At 48.0% G+C, this 16646-nt stretch overlaps 1 long non-coding RNA gene across 1 annotated transcript; it reads left to right on the forward strand.

Annotated features, from left to right (window-relative positions):
• Positions 1-13658: 13658 nt before the first annotated feature.
• LOC120508690 lies at positions 13659-14965 on the forward strand. The gene is made up of 2 exons (XR_005629044.1): positions 13659-14435; positions 14569-14965. It is a non-coding gene; the product is annotated as an uncharacterized LOC120508690 (long non-coding RNA).
• The last annotated feature ends 1681 nt before the right edge of the window (positions 14966-16646 follow it).

Below are 16646 nucleotides of genomic sequence, written 5' to 3' on the forward strand. Positions count from 1 at the left end.
GGGCCAGACCACAGCCCCCAGAACATCCTCACGGATTTTAGGGTCTTTTACCCTTCCTAAAGACCACAGCAGTCCCAAATCCCTCCCTCTGGAACAGCAGCAGGTTCTCAATCTGTTCTCTGCCCCATCCAGAGAGGGAAGCAGGGATGGATCCCAAGAGCTCTCCCAAACTTCAGTCCCTGGCCCCATCCCCAGGCACCTCCTGCCCTGGGCTTGGAGGAGCCCAGCTGGGACCTGCTGGAGGGCAAGGACCAGTCCTGGCCCCACAGGACACATTCCCAGCCTGGGATCAGCACTCAGGGGGGTGGTGAGGAGAGGAAAGAGCCTCAGTTGTGCAAATGGGACATGGGTTTGCAGGAAAAGGAAGGAGGGTTTTTAGGAGACTGCTGGAAGGAAGTTTGTGTGGGAGAAACTCTTCTTGTGGAAAACTCTGGAAGCTGCAGAGCTTCCCCAGACCCCAGTCTGCCAACAGGGCTAGTCAGCAGCTGTTCCATACAAACCTTTGCAACCTCAACACCCCTAAATGGTCCTGAGCAGCCTCTCCTGGAGCTGCTCATGGTTCCATGTCCCCTTCCCTGCCTTGGGTACACTTAGCTCTGACCCTGCCTCCAGCACAGACCTTTCACAGGTAATTTCCCTCTGGGATGAGCCCTTGGATGCACACTTTAATTTATTTCCAGCCTGGGTTTTGATCCTGACTCTTGAGGGAAGTTTTGGGGTCTTGTTGTAGCCTTGTCTCCAATCCTGGCTCGGTTTCCTTGGATTCTGGAATTCCTGGCTGGACCCTGGCTGGGATTGCTGATGGGCTGAGCTGCCCCTCCAGGAGGGTTTAGGGAGGGCTGGGAGTGTTCCCTGTGCTGGGGTTTTCCCAGGATCCCAGGTTCCCACTCTTTTGGGATCAGCCACCCTCCTGCTCAGCCCAAGGCTGCCCCCAAATCCCTGAGGGTGCTTGGAGCCAATAATGGATTCCGAGGCTGGTGTTAGAGGGGGAAATTTTAGGATTTGGAGTGGATGCAGGGCTTGACGGGGTGTTGGTTCTTCCCACGTGTTCCCAGGGAAAAGGAAAATATCTTAAGATTTCAGCTCCTTAATTTCCCTTTTCTTGAGCTGCCAAAATCCTTTCAGGCTCTCTCCTGGCACATTTGGCATGAAAGTCAAAGCAGGGCCCCTTCTCCTTCAATCCAGGGCCCATTTTATTATTTTTTTTCCCCTTTTAAGCATGAAACCCCCAATAATGCAGTGATGTGGCTCTCCCTTCTTCTCTGCCACCCATTTCTCCCTTCCCTGGAGTTCATCCCAAATTCAGACAATTGTATTTCCAGGGTAAATAATTTCTCTGACAATGATTTTTAGCTTCTTGGGCTGCCTTGCTGTTTTAAGTTTATTTTTCAGCTCCAAGCTCTGTCTAAATAGACTTTCCCTTGCTGAAAATGTGCCTTCAGAGCAGGAAGGAACTTGACTTTGTGAAGATTTATGGCCCTTTTAACCTCATTATGGGACTATTTGTAACAATCAGCTTCAGTTCCACTTGAGATAGTAAAATTTCTGTAAGCCCTTGTTTGCCTCAGGCTGGAAGGTATCAGCTACTGAAAAGCAATGAAATGAAGGAATTTATCCACATAAAACATTGCAAATGTGCTGTTAAAAGCTGGATTCTATCTTGAGTTTTTAATGCAGGAGTCTAAGGATGTGGAGTTGGGAATAAAATGGAGGTGGAGAAGAAATAGAAGAAAATGTTAATTGCTAAATACCAAACCCAACCAAATAATCACAAAAACCCCTCCACCTGAAGTAGTTTTAAATGAACTTTTAATGTTTTCTAGCTGAAATGAAAACAAGATGAAAAGGTGTAAGGAAAGAAAAGTTTTTATTAAGAGGATTTGAGAGGAGGAAAAGATGTTTTATTGAAACAAAGAACCTGAGGAAATTTTGATACAAAGCACTTTCACCACTCTTGGTCTGACACTCTTCCATCCAACCTGAATTTATTTGAGCAGCAAATACAAACCTGAGGGGGTTTAAGGAAAGACTTCCCTCAGCAAGTGCTTCATTTTTCCCTTTTCCCTTCTTCTCTGCAGCTGCTGGTTTATCTTTAATTAAAAATAGATTTAGAGGTGTGCTGATAATGGGTGCAGATAATGGGATGCTTTCCAACCCAGGAGAGTCCATGACACAATTCATTTCCCAGGATTTATCTGGGACATCCAATGTCATTATCAATGCTTTCAATTTAGAATGAAATAACTTTCCAAATGGTGTGAAAGTGGTGAGGAGACAGAGTTTTCTTCTGTAAACCTCAAGGGAGAAATAACTTTGCTTGGGCTGACAGTTTAACAGGTGTTTTTGGTTTGGGTTTGTTGTTTTTTTTGGGTTTTTTTTGTAATTTTAACCACTTCTTTAAAGCTGCATCTGCTTTGAAGGTCAGAGTGTCCATGGGAAATGGGATGATTTTCAGGCTGTGTCTGCCTGGGATGCTCCTGATTTATTGTGGAATTATGAAGATAGCAAAGGTTCAGCCTTTGCATGCCTATAAACTGTTTATAATTGTTTGAAAAATCTGTTACAACAACCAAGGGAATTTGGGTTTCCTTTGAGGGCAAGTGCAGTCTGGATGAGGGGATTCATGAGGAGAATCACTAAAAACAGCACCTGTATTTTTAGGGTCTCACACTAACTCCCAGAACTTCTGCCTCTGGGATTGTGGCTCTGCTGTCTCAGTGCCAGGGGTGACTCGGAGTTGCAGCTTTGAAGAGATTTGATATCTGTGAGCAATTTCTCAAGGGAGGGGGATGGAAAATGGGCCCAGCTGGGGCTTCTTCCACACCTGAGCCTCATCCTCAGGTCAGAACCAGATGGGGACAGCAGGAGAAGAGGAGTTTGTGTGATAGGAGTGGTTAATAATTGGATTTAAGGTAGCTCTGGGTGGCTTTTTGTGCTCTGACCACCTTCCTGTGGATTCTCTCTGTGCCATTTGAGGGGAGGGCTTGCTCCACACCCTGAGGAAGTACAGCAGTGTTGTTGGGGGGAAATTTTCTTTCTGAAGGGATATTTTAGAGGTTATTTGGACAAACAGAGCTGCCTGGGGCAATAAACCCACAGCAAACACTGGTGCCAGGGAGTAGCTGGTGGCACAGGGTGAGCTGAAGGGGTTCTCACCTCCACTTTGAGCTGCTTTGAAAGTTCCTTTTCTTGCCTGGAGCATTTTCCTCTGGCTGTGGGATGGCAGCAGGTGCCTCAGCACTGCTTGTGCCAGGTCTCTGTGGGAATAATGGAAAACAAACTTTGCAGGCTGAAGGTGTTGGGTGTGTCCAGCCTGGGGGAGAGAAGCTCCAGGGAGAGCTCAGAGCCCCTTGCAGTGCCTGAAAGAGCTCCAGGAGAGCTGGAGAGGCACTGGGGACAAAGGATGGAGGGACAGGACACGGGGAATGGCTCTAGGCTGAAGAAGGGCAGGGATGGATGGGATATTGGGAAGGAATTCCTGCCTGTGAGGAGGAAAAGGCCCTGGCACAGTGTGCCCAGAGCAGCTGTGGCTGCCCCTGGATCCCTGGAAGTGTCCAAGGCCAGGCAAGACAGGGTTTTGAGCAGCCTGGGACAGTGGAAGATGTCCCTGCCATGGCAGGGGTGGCACTGGATGGGCTTTGAAGTCCCTTCATCCCAAACCATTCCAGGATTCTCTAATTCCAATCCTTCCCCTTGCAGTAGCTTGGAAGAGATAAAGCAAGGATTTATTCCCCCGTGCCTAAATCTCTCCCTTTCCCTTAGAAAAATGCAATCCATCCCTTATTTCCCCCCTTTAATTAATTAGTGCCCTTACCCCTGACACTGCTGAGCTTCCTGCTGGGGCTGTGGCTGTTTGAATCCCGGTGGGATTTGGGCAGGATCCCCTGGCAGATAACTCAGATCTGGCTCTGCCTGCAGCTCAGGGCACTGCAGTGGCAAGAGCCACTCCTGGCGCAGGAATAACAAACCTGTCATCAAAGGAATCTGTCAGTACGGAACAAAGAAGATGTCCCAGGGGAGCAGGACCCTCAAAGCAGCTGGAGAGGGAGAAATGTGAATAAACAGCAGAGGATTTGCAGCGTCTCAGGCTGCCTTGGATAAGCAGCTTTTGCATCAGCTGGTTTTGAAGAGCCCTCATGATTTTTTTTTTCCTTATCTTCCCTCTACTTGCAGAGCTCATGTGGATGCTGTTCCTACACAATACCCTCAGGTTGTGGTTTGTTGTTTGGGGGTTTTTTCTGCCAGGGGATGAAGGCAGCTCTCTCTGCTGTTTTCCTGGTTCCTGTGAGCTCCAAGGAGATTTTTTGTGTTCCACGGCTGCCCTCTGGTGCTCTCTACACCCGGAGCAGGTCCCTGGCTGTCACTCAGCACATTTTCATAGGGATTTCATAGCCTGCAGCTACAGAGGGCTTGTTTCGTGTTGCTTCTCTCGTGCAGTTACTGCATTTGAAAGTATAATTTAAGACTTTAATGGACAGCACCTAATGAAAAGAGCCCCTAATGTTATAACCATTTTGTTATAACAGATCTTTTTTCCATAAAATGTGGTTTCTTCCAACTACATTTGTGTACTTCACTAAATGCCTCTCAGTTTCTGCACCCCTTTCCTTCTGATTTAACATTTCTTTTTCATTTCTGTCCTCTTTTTTATACATATAACACTTTTGTGATGCACTGAACTTCACACAGGAAAAAGCCCCACAAGAAGTGGCCCTTTTCTTTAATTATGCAGCAATTTAAACTCTGTTCCCTTGAGTGGGATGATGCTTTTGGTCCAGAAAGCCAAGCAATCAAATTAAGGAATTTGGGAGCACCTTGGATTTGCCCTTTCAAGGTGACTGAAATGAGAAGCAAAAAAACCTGTTAAATTCAAGGCTTAAAAGTGAGATTTTTGTCTCTGAGTGCACCTCTTTACCTAACTGTGAATAAATAATATTTTTTCAGAAGAGTGGGAAAATAAAGACTGTAAAGAGCATATTCCAGCTTTTCTAAGCCCCAGAGAAGAACTGATGGTGTGGATGGAATTATTCATCACTGGAGAAAGCTCTCCTTGTACTCAGAACCCAAATCATGACATGGCTAAAATTGAGGAGCATCCTTTGGCACCTTCAGGGGTCAGACTTTTACAAAAAATGCCTTAAAAAAGGAAAGGTCAGTGGGGTTTTGAGATCTGTCCTTTGGGAGTGGGAGCAGGGATTTGTCCCTGCCTTTTGGAGAGTCCTGAAAACCCCAGGATGCTGAGAACCAGGTCTCAGCACAGCACTTTCCACCCTGAAAAGGTTAATTAATGAACCCAAGTCCTAATGACAGGGAGGGCAGAGCTCCCAGTCCCTCCCAGCCTGTGGAGTTTATTGACACAGAATTCCTGCAGCAGGAGCAGGACAGGGGACATGGCACTTGTGCCTGCTGGGAATTGAGGCAAACAAAGCCCCAGTGCTCCCACAGAGCCCTGGCCACCTTCCAGGCCCCTGGTGGGAAAAAATATCGATTGAAACTCGCCAAAACTCCTTTCTGGCATTGCTGAAAGGAGTCTCAAACAGCCCTGGTTTCCAAGGTTTAATGTAAATTTCTTGTTTCAGTCTGTAATTGTGAATTAAACGTGCTGCACTTTGGAGAACAGGAGTTTGGTTTGCAGCAAAGCACAGAACACATCCCTGAAAATTCCCTGCTTTTCCAGGGCTGGGACTGGTGCCACCCTCACCTGCAGACTGCAGGAGGGAGGGGGAGATCAGAAACTCTGAGTAATCACCTCCTGAAGCTTTGCTGAGCAGAACACAGGATAAAATCCTTGGGGAGGGGAGCTGGCAGGAGCTGGGGTGAGGGAGAGCCCCTTCTCCCTGGGAACCCCTCCCTGGATGCTGCTGAGTCCCAGAGAGCTGCAGGGGGATGAGTTTGGGTGGGACTGGGTGTCAGTCACTCCCTGACCCACCCTTGGCTGTCAGAGCTCTCCTGATGGATCCAGGAGGTCCAGATGGATCCCGAGGAGTTTGGAGCTGGCACAGCTCTGGGGCTGCTCAGCAAGCTGGCCCAGGAAGGCTCCAGGAGAAGGATTATGCAGAAAATGGGATCTGGGGATGCTGCCTGGGCCCTGAGCGATTCCAGAGCAGCTCAGAGTAAATCAGCAGCTGCCCTCCCCTGCAGTCTGCTCTGTGCAGTCTGGGCTCTCCATCAGTCTCATGAGCAGGGGTGTTGTAAACCTGTAGTAGCAGCAGTTCAGCAGAGTTCTGCTCGGCAGAGCTGTGCCAGGCTCTCACTGCCTCGTGCCTGGCAATTATTTAGGGATTGTGTCTGTGACAAGCAGTGCTGGGAGGTTTCTGCCTGCCCCACAGCCCCCCAAAGCAGCTGCCCTTGGCTGAGCTTTGGCACAGGCTCTGGTGTGCTTTTGATTCCTGCCCCGTTAGCCCTGCAGAGCCATTTCTGCAGCAGGGAGCAGGATGGGCTGCTGGGCTCTGGGTGCTTTTTGGGCTGAGAAATGTCTGTGTAGGAGGTGATATCATCAGTGGCTCTGGCCCTGCAGCTCTGCCCTTTGCGTGGTGCCTGGGAGAGGCACTTTCAGCCTGTGAGGGATGGGCTGACGATGGCAAAGTGACTCACGCTGGTTTAACTTATTTTGCATTTTATGCTTTGTTTAGGGGTTTTCTTCCCTATCTGTCCTACATCACCTTCCTCTTCTGCCCTGTTATATTTGTTTTCTAGCCAGCTCTGTCCTTCCCTCTAGCTCTTAGAGGTTTCCTTTTGATTTATCTCTTTATTTTTACCCTTCATGTCTTTCCCCCAGTTGTCTGCACATCCTCTTTTCATCTCTCTCCGTTATTCCTTGCATCTTCCATTCCCTTGGGATCACAGAAGGACTTTGAACTGCCTCCTCTATTTTTTTAATTAGGTAAAGCCTTCAGCCCAGCCTAGCTGATCCCACCCTCTGATTTTCCCACAGGGTATCACATTTAACTGGTAAAACCACACTCAGGGTAGGCTGAGGAGATGACTGGGGAGCAGCAGGTGCCAGGCAACATCCAGGTGGATTTCCAGGGGCAGGTGGATGCTGGAAAGGCAGAACCAGGGCTGCTCATACCTATAAAAGTGCCCCAGGGCTCTGTGAGCAGGACCTGAGGCCACTGCTGGGCTGTGCTCAAACCAAATGAATTTGAGCAGCCGTGTGGGTGGTTTTTCTTATTTTCTGGGTATTTCTAAGCAATCAGTACAAATTCCAGTCCTCCAATTAACAGAGAAAATCTAGATTATTTAAAGGGAAATCAGGTTTTTGTCAGCAATCTGCCCTGGCCTTTCCTCTGTCCATCAGTGTGACCACAAACAATAACTGCTTTAACATCAGGGACTTCAGCAGCAAAGATTAATTAACAGTATTTCTGCAAGATTGCCTTGGAAATAAATCCTCATTTACTCTCTTGCCCTACATCTTCACCAGAAAGATTTCCATTTCTCCTCTTGCATTAGGAAGCACAAGTGTTAAGTGATGTGTGGATCTACAGGCAGTGGGAGCAGACCAAGAATTTGCAGCTCCCAAAAGGAAGGATTTTCACATTGGGTTTTCACCTTAGAAGGGTTTTTACTTTTAGCCCAGGCTTAAAAAGAAGTTGTTCTTGAGTGTTTGGCAGCAGCTTTGCTGCAGAAGTCAGTAATCAGGTATTTAAATAATGCCCTTTCCCCTTTGCCAGCTTTTCCTGCTTAAAAAGAGTTGCTATGGGAATCCCAACTGGCCATAGGATTAGAGTTTGACTATGAATCAAGAAACAAAGGGAACTGGATGAAAAGTCTTTTTTATCTGAATACACATCTTCAGCAGTGATCACTTGTAATCAAAATTCCTGCCCGATTTCCTGCTGCAGAGCCCAGGCTGGCTGCAGGACAAGCAGAGCTCACAGAAGTGATTTTTGGTCGCTATGGAGCTGGGAATAAACAACCTTTTTCTTAGGATGGCCTCCAAAACACCACTGGGGCTTGCTGGCTAACACACAGTTCAACCCCTGAATTATTTGCATCCCTTTGTGTTTCAATTCATCCTGGGTTTCCTTAGTTAAAATGTTGATTTTCATGTGGGGATGGAGCTTCCTTCCTTTTTCAGGAGCAGAAATCTGCACTTGCCACCAGCTTTTTTTATTTTTCCCTGAGGAATTAAGTGGCAGCCTTTGAGCCCACTTGTTTTTAGCCATGTGGAATGTTGGGATGCTGAGCTCCAGTGTTACAAAAACACCTGGGCAGGTGGAGGTTTGGGAGGAACAAAATGATGAAAAAAACAGTGTAATAACTGAGGAGGGAGGATTTTTTTTCCCCCCGGTGTGAGACTGCAGCTGGGCTCTGCTGCTCCATGCAGAGCAAGATGTGACCTTGAGCTGCCCAATCTTCCTGGATGTGATAAACCCTCCTTAGGGGGCTTAGAGGGTGTTACAAAGCTGAGCCACAGCTTTCACCAGCTCCAGGAGGTGTCTGCAGGCTTCTCCCAGAGCCCAAAAATGAGCTGAATTCTTCCTGGGAATGCATCCCTCAAACTGGGACAGGCTCAGCTCATCCAGTGCATGTCACTGATCCAGACAGACACCAGGCTCTGGCTCTGGGCTTTATCCAGAGCTTATTGCAAAAGGGAAAAAAAAGAAAGAGGGGAGAAAAAAGGAGTAAAAATATGCTTGATATGTTTTCCTAAGAGAGCACTGTGGAATAGGATCTTTCACTTCAAACCCTGCAAGGAAAGGAAGTAAATTTGATCTCTGCTCCTTGCCTAGAGCCCTTGGGTTGCTTTCTGGAGCAGTCGAGTGAGACAAAGCCAGGAAAAATAGATCCTGTTGAAGCCATTGGTCTCCCCCTGCTCCAGCTGCAAGTGCCTGTTCAGCCTCAGCAGAGGAGATTTTCCTGCTGGAGCTGTGAAACTGAGCTGGTTTTATGGGGAAGTGCTTTAAATCTCCCATGTTATCCATTTTCCCCCTGAAATACTGAGCAGAAGAGCAAAGGGAAAGAGCAGCCCAGGAGAGGTGTGAAAACCCTGCTGCTGGAAAAGTGCCTGTTTGCTCTGGGCCCTCGTGGTGCTGACTGGGATTTCCTGTTTGGGGCAGGGACGGAGCTCTGGGGTGATCTCTGGAACCAGATAAAGGTTCTGTTCTCATCTCTCAGGGTGAGGCAGCACTCAGGGAGCTCTGCAGGACTCAGGACAGGGCACAGGCTGCTGCTTCCCTGGAGGAAAGCATCAGGCACATCCCCATGGAGCAGAGGATGTGCTCCCCTTATAGGATCCCAGGGGATTCATGGCGCCCTAAAGCCCACCCTGTTCCATGGGCAGGGACCCCTTCCAAAGCCTGGGAGCAGCCAGGGAGCCCCTTTGGCTGGGACTGGGGTTTTAGCAGCTCTCGGGTCCCAAACAACTCCTGTCAGAGTGGAAACTCTTGGATTCTCCCTAAATACAGACAGAGGTGTAAAGGTTGCACAGAGCTCCCACACACGAGATGAGATGCTGAGCTCAAGGGGAATTCCAGCCCTTCCCCACTCCACACACCACAGGTTTCTCTGCCTAATCAGGATTTTTTCCACCTCTTTGCAATTTAGATGCACTCCTAGCACTCCCCTTGTACCAAGATGTCCTTTTTGAGCCGTGGCACTTCAGTGTGTCCCTTCCTGTGAGTATTCCCATGGCTGGCTGTCCTGCAGCACATTTCTTGGGGCCAGGCTCCGTGGGATCCCTGCCAACTCTAATCTGCAGCTCAAGTGACTTGGCACCCAATTCCCACAAAGCCCCTCGGCATCCTACACCTCCAAACACATCCCAGATACTCAGATTTATCTTTCCCTGATTAGGGCTCGTCTGTTGGGGAGTTTCTGCAGATGTTTCTTTATTTAAACCGTGCTGGATGAAGGGAAGGAAGGAGAGAGAGACCCCTGAGGAGGAAGGAGAGGTTTCACAGCATCCTTTACTCTGCAGCAACTCCAGTGCCAGGAATAAATGTCCATTGCTCATAATTCTTTTTGTCTCATTTGTTCTTCCCTCCAAAAAAAAAAAAAAACCCAAACAGGAATTCCCTGCTTCCTCCCTTCCTAATTAAATCTCCCTGCCTATAACCAAGGAGGTCTATCCATGTGGTCAAACGATGGTTGGATCAGCTCAGCAGGAAATTTGGTAGGAAAATTCAGCTTCAGCAGCTTAGCAGGGTTTATTTTTAGGGCCCGTGAGCTCGTTGAACTCCGGGATGCAAAGTGCCAGACTCCCATTGTTGTCAGATGGCTCCTGTCCCACCAGGCTGGGTCAAACCTGTGACTCACAGGAGAGGGGGAATGGCTTTGCAAACCGCCTGGGATTTTTTTTTTCCTCCCCCAGTCTCAGATGTTGGCGATAAAACCTCCAGTTTAAGACAATAAAACTTGTTTGCAGAACACGTTCCCAGGTTTTTCTGATTAAAAATAAAAAGGTCCTGCTTGTAATCAAACCCCCGTGGCAGTGTTTGAAAAGCACCTGAGGTTTTGGGGCTGGGGGCTCCTGCAGATGTTGGGGCTGCTCTGCTTGAGGCTGGCCAGGTGTGAGCCAAGCCCCGAGTGGAAACAACAGGGCTGTGTGAGCTCAGCCCTGCTCCCTGGCCAGAAATCCTGGATTTATTAAACCTGGAGCTGTGCTGAGGCAGGATGAGGTTCAGGTGTGAGCTGCCGGGCACCTGGCCAGCTTGGCAAGGGGAGGTGACCCCTGTGGAAGATTCAGGTCCATGAGTTATTTGGGGAGATTTATGATCTAGTTCTGACACACAGCCTCCCTCCTCTCCCTCAGCCTTCATGCTTCCAAATCATGGAATTGTTTAGGTTGGAAAAGACACCTGAGATTGAGTCCAGCCATTAACCCAGCACGACCATAAAGCATGGTCCCAAATCCTCACCCTCCTTCACAGGACAAGCTACTCCTCCTAGAATCCCATGGAATAGTTCCTGGAAATGCTCATGGAGTTATCCTGCACTCCTTCCATCTTCCCTTTCTGCCCTTGTGGCTCTTCCAGCACTGTGTGGGACACAAGCAAGGATGTGATTCCAGGCCATCCTCCATAGGGATGGGAAAACCATGCAGCATTTCTGGTGAAGTTTTGGGAACAGACAAATGCAGGTGTGATTTTCAATCCCCAAACACCCAAAGTGCTCTGCAGTTTTAACATCAGTCCCAGTCTGGCTCAAGGCTGTGGCAAGTCAAGGACTTCTCAGGAATTCAGGCACTTATTCTCACTGCTGGACTGGGGTTATCCTGATGATTTTTTCCCTTTTTGCCTTGTGACTGATTCCCTCAATCTGCCCTGCTATGTCTACCAGGAATCCAGAGATAACTGTCCCTCCTCAGCTGCTGGCTCCCAATAACCAAAGGATGTTTTTAGCAGTATTTTTCATTTCTTTCCCAAGGGCACAGTGCTCCATTAGTCGAAAGACTCTGCTGTTGTGAGAGCTGGAGTGCAAACCCAAACAGGTTCAGCTGATGAAACAGAAATGAGAGTAAGGGGTGAAATCACGTGGGAATCACCCTTCAGTTCTGATTTAAACCATGGGTCTCCAAGGTTGAGGTGGCTTTGAGGGGCTGGTGGTGTCAGCCAGGCAGTTTCAATGTCCAGGAGTTGTATTCAGGACTTAATGTGGAAATAAAAGTCCACCTTCAGCACCCCCTGGTGTTTGTCCTGGAGGGGGGCTCTGTGGGGCTGCAAAGTTGGCTTAGAAGTTCCCCTTGTCCTCCCTCCATGGGCACCTTCTCTGTGCCAGCACAGGGATGGATGGGATAAAGCTGTTCCCAGGAACCTGGTTCATAGATCCAGGATAAAAAAAAACACCCCTCATTCTGGGGGAGGTGGTGGAAATTAGAATTCTGTTTAATTTTAATTTATTTTGCTGAGATCTGGGGGACAATATGCTCTCCCAAGCAGGTGTTGTACAGCTCAAGGCAATATGGAGAGGAGAAAATGAGGCAGCCTCCCAAATCAATGTCATTGTCCTCCCCTCCTCAAAAAACAGAGGGACAAATGTTCTGTGAGCCCTGGATTTAGAAAGTATCAATGAAGGACTTGTGTTTAAAGGGGGAATTGGAGGATAAATATTTGGGAAGGAGTGGCTGTGCCAGGACAGTGTTTTACAGGTGTCTCCTCATCCTCAATCCTGCCTGTGATCCCTCACTGCTCTGCCAGTTTGGAATGATGAGGTAATAGATGGAAAAAGACAGGAATCTGAACTGCCAAAAAGTCACTTTTATGCCTAAATTATGACAAATTTCCCCAGTATTCTCCTTTCCCTTGGATCAGGATGTTTCCATCATCCGTGTCATCTCTCACAAGTGGGAATGGGGTTGGAAAATGCCAAATTATTCTCCTGAGTAACCCTGGGGGAAGGAGCTTTTCAAATGAAATCATTTGCAATGCAAAATCTGGAGGTGAGTGCAGGAATTTCAGTGGGATCCTCTGGGCCCCTGTCTGTGGCCTCCAGCTGTCCCTGTGCCAGGGGGAAAACAGCAACCCTGAGCCAGAAAGAGAAAATTCCTCCTCCAGGTATTCCAGGATGTGATTGTTGGACTTAGGACGGAAATTTGTCCTTTAATAAACCTGAACCTTTTTCCTGCCCCAACCTGAAAATGAGGCAAGGTCTCAAATCCCTTCCTGGGCCTGTCAGGCAGTTCCAGGCCAGGCTTAATCCTGGTTTTAAGAGGACTTTTTGCTCATTTGCTGGAAATTTGGGTTCTGATGGCTCCACAGTTGTGCTCTGATGGCTCCACAGTTGTGTGACCTGGAGCTCTGAGTCGTGCTGATCATGTTATAAATAACAAAATATCCCCTGGAGCTGCACAACCAACACCTGGCCCTGCTGGGTGATGGCCTGGGCTTATCCCAGGCTTATTTTGGGGGGTTTTCTTTAGTCCAGGCTTTCAGTGTGTAATAGGCAGTTACAGAGCAGCCAGAATTTATCATGCTAATAGTGCCACAGTGCCACTAAAACAGGCTTGTTCTTTTTTCTTTGCGTGACCTATGTAAAATTTGTAAATTATCTCCCATCTCTTTATCTGTGTAGCAGGAGATCTGAGACACCTCTTGCACGGCACTTTCCTCAGCACCCTAATGCAGCTAATATTGATTTAGGACATAAAACAACACCTCCCCTGGGAGTCAGCTGCTAATTCAGTGTCATCCATGAGGTTCTCAGACTCCCTGAGTGAGATTTCAACCCTCCCTGGTGCTGAGAGGGCTTTTATTCCATGGCACTTCCAGGGATAACACAAAGGCCAGCTTTGGAAGCAGCACAGCCCTTCCAGGGGTCAAAAGATATTTTTAAGGTTAATTTTATTCTGCTAGCAGTGTGTCATCCTGTGCAGGAAAGATGAGAATTTGGGGAAATATAAATTAAAATGGTTCAGTGCAACTGGTTTAGGTTTGTTTTTTTTTTCTGTGTGTTGTGGTCTTAGAAGTGATCTCAGGAATGAGTTCCAAGAAAGTATTCCATGACTGCAGAGGTGATTTGGGTTAATGATGGAAGAAATGGGGGGATTTGTACAAACCAAGGAAAAGGCAAGACCAGTTTCCATGCTGAGGGTTTCCAGGAAAATCTCCATGTGTGCTGGACGTACCCAGGATTTGAGAGGGCTACAGAGAAAGTGAAATTTAAATATTATTCCAGCTAACACTATGTATTTATGTAAGTCAGGGTAAATGAGAACACTCACACGTTCTGTTTTTGCAGAAAAAAACTTTCCTTTTTCATTATCCACACACATCCACAGAGATACAGAAAAGAGCAAACAGTGCAAAACATGGGCGTTGGTCACTTCTATACAATATTTACATTGCTCAAATCCCTCAGGCAGGGAAAAGCCAGCCCAGGGTTTTCTTAGGAACTGGACAGTTTTCTTGGAAAACATATGCCAAGTGATCCCAAAAAGAAACCACCCCACTCCTTGCTTGTCCCAGTGGTTTAGGGGTGTGAATGTCCTGGTGTTTTGCATGGAAATTAAATTTAAGAATTAAAATCAAGGACAGCCAGCTGTGTTAAATGTTAGTCTTAAGTGATGTTAAAGTGTTAGTTTGAAGTGATGTTTTCCAGAGGGGAAAAACAGGAACAGCTCCATGTTTTGTTGTGAAATGTGAACATTTTATAGGGCTTAAAATCACTGTTTTAAATCCTGGAATGGTTTGGGTTGGAATTGGCCTTAAAGACCTGGGCAGGGACACCTCCCACTATCCCAGGTTGCTCCAAGCCCCATCCAGCCTGGCCTGGGACACTTCAGGGATTTGACATCGGGCAGAACGAGCCTTTAAACACAGCCAGGTCCTGACAGAGCAAACAGGAAAGGGAGAACATTCCCATGATTGTACCCAGAGAAAAGGAGCTTTGGGCACTCTTGTGGGAAGCAAAGATGTCCTGGGTAGATCTTCCTCACCTGCTTGAACCTCCCACAAACCTGAATTTCTCCAAGTGGCATCTCCATGGCGCAGGTTGGAATGTGTACCCAGAGAAAAGGAGTTTGAGCACTCTTGTGGGAAGCAAAGATGTCCTGGGTAGATCTTCCTCACCTGCTTGAACCTCCCACAAACCTGAATTTCTCCAAGTGGCATCTCCATGGCGCAGAATTTCAGGGAAATTCAGGAGATATGTACAAATGTCACAACAGCATGAGAGGGAATGGCCCCAGGTTGTGCCAGGGGACGTTTAGATCGGATATCAGGAAAAATTCTTTCACCAAAAGGGTTGTCAAGTGCTGAAACAGCAAAGTGATGGGGTGTCCATCCCTGGAAGAGTTCAGAAAATGTGTGGATGTGACACTTGGGGACATGGATTTGTGGTGAACATGGTAGGGCTGGGTTGATGGTTGGACTTGATGATCTTGGAGGTCTTTCCAACCTTAATTCCATGATTCTAGGGGTGATTTATGGTCCTTGGAGTGTCAGAGGGCACACACACAGCTCAGACCAGCCTGGGCTCTGGGGTCAGCCTGGGGGCAGCATTCAGAAATAAAAATTACAGCTTTCCTGGAATTACAGCAAAAACAAGGCTTGGGCTGCTAATCCTTGGAGAACAGCTCTGCCTCTCTCTTCAGTTAATGCTGAGCACCAAAACCTGCTTAGTGAAGTGAGGGCTGCTTTGTTCCTGCCCCCAATTCCTGCCCCAAGAGCTCTGTGGACACACCAAAGCTTTGGGGCTGCCCCAAAGGACACCTTCACAGGAGAATTTCCTGCCTGGACAGCAAACCTTCCCACTGGGAATGGCATGGAATGTCTGGGGAGCTCTGCAGGGCCACAGCTCCTGAGGAGGCTGTCAGAGGTGCTGGGTCTCTCCGGCACAGGGAAATTCCTTCTGGGTCATCCATTTATTTTTGCTGGGTGAGGAGCGGAGCCTCCCTCCCTCATCCATGGAGAACTTCAGGGAGAACCACCAAAAAAACTTCCCAGGGTTAGTTTTAGAGGGATTTCAAGGCTGGATCCATGCAGGGAGCAGGGACAGGAGGAGAGCCTGGCTGATGTGCGTGTGCAGCACAGGAACTTTCCCTCCCTCTGGCTCGTCCAAGAGCTAATCCATGACTTTTATACCTGATTTGTGCTGCCTCTTTGCCCTTGTGGTTCACAGATGTGGCTCTGGGTAGTTTGCACTGATTGTGCAAAGCTGGTGGAGATTTTCACAAGATTTACCCAAGACCTGGCACCTTTCACCCATTGTAGGGCCCGTGGTGGCACCGAGAGGAGCTTCCCTGGGACTGTAGAACAAAGCCCTGCTTCTCCCTCTGGTGATAGCTTGGATTGGCACAGAATTTCACAGGTGTGGGCAGCCCAGGGTGGGTTTGGGCTGGGCAGAGGGCCCAGGAGCCTTTTGGAGCTGCAGCTTTTCCAGCTGGGCAATGGGTTGCAAAGCTGGTGAATGAATGTTGTGGGAGGACTGGGGAATGGGAACAGGGAGCTGGCTGGGAGCAGGGAAAGCCATGATTAATGTTTGTTTAGGATCTCTGGGTCCTGTCTCAGCCTCAACTGAAGGCAGTGACTTTTAATTAATTTGATTTTGTTTTTAAACTTGAAGTTGTGGTGTTGTCTTTGCTGACAGCAGCCCTCTGTCAGGGGGAGGAACACTCAGCTGCCCCTCAGCCAGAAAAGCTGGGAATCCACTTTTCTGCCACCCTCTCCTCCCAGCTTGGCTTTGCTGACATCTGAAAAATTACTTTTCCTCTCTCTGAATGCATAATTGGTTATTTATCCACAAACCATGGAGTGTGTACTCAGTGTACCTGACCTAGAAAAAACCAGATTAGTCAAGACCTGTCCCAGCAGATGTGAGTGTCAGTCATTATGTGATCTCCATATAATTTATGAGGTCTTAAATTACAAAATAATGGATCTTTTCAGTTGGCATTTTGGCACGGGATGATAGGATTACATTTTATGTGAGAGTATCCACCACAGCTCTTGCCCCATAAAACTGCAAACAGAAATTTGTAAGCATTGGCACTGGTTTGGCTCCCAAAAAGACACCCATTATGCTGGGATTACAGGCAGGCCATGGATGTGGGGCCTGGAGCTTGTCCAGTCCCAGGCAGTTCTTTCCCTCCTCTCTTTCCTTCAGAAGCCCAGACAGTGGTTTCTAGCCTGGATTTTTCTTTCTTCCCTTGGATTTTACCAGAGGAAGGTCTGTGGAGCACACCCAGAGCAGAAGGCATCTCA

The sequence above is a fragment of the Passer montanus genome, unplaced genomic scaffold (assembly GCF_014805655.1).
Source record: "Passer montanus isolate IOZ18808 unplaced genomic scaffold, ASM1480565v1 scaffold49, whole genome shotgun sequence".
NCBI classification, from domain to species: domain Eukaryota; kingdom Metazoa; phylum Chordata; class Aves; order Passeriformes; family Passeridae; genus Passer; species Passer montanus.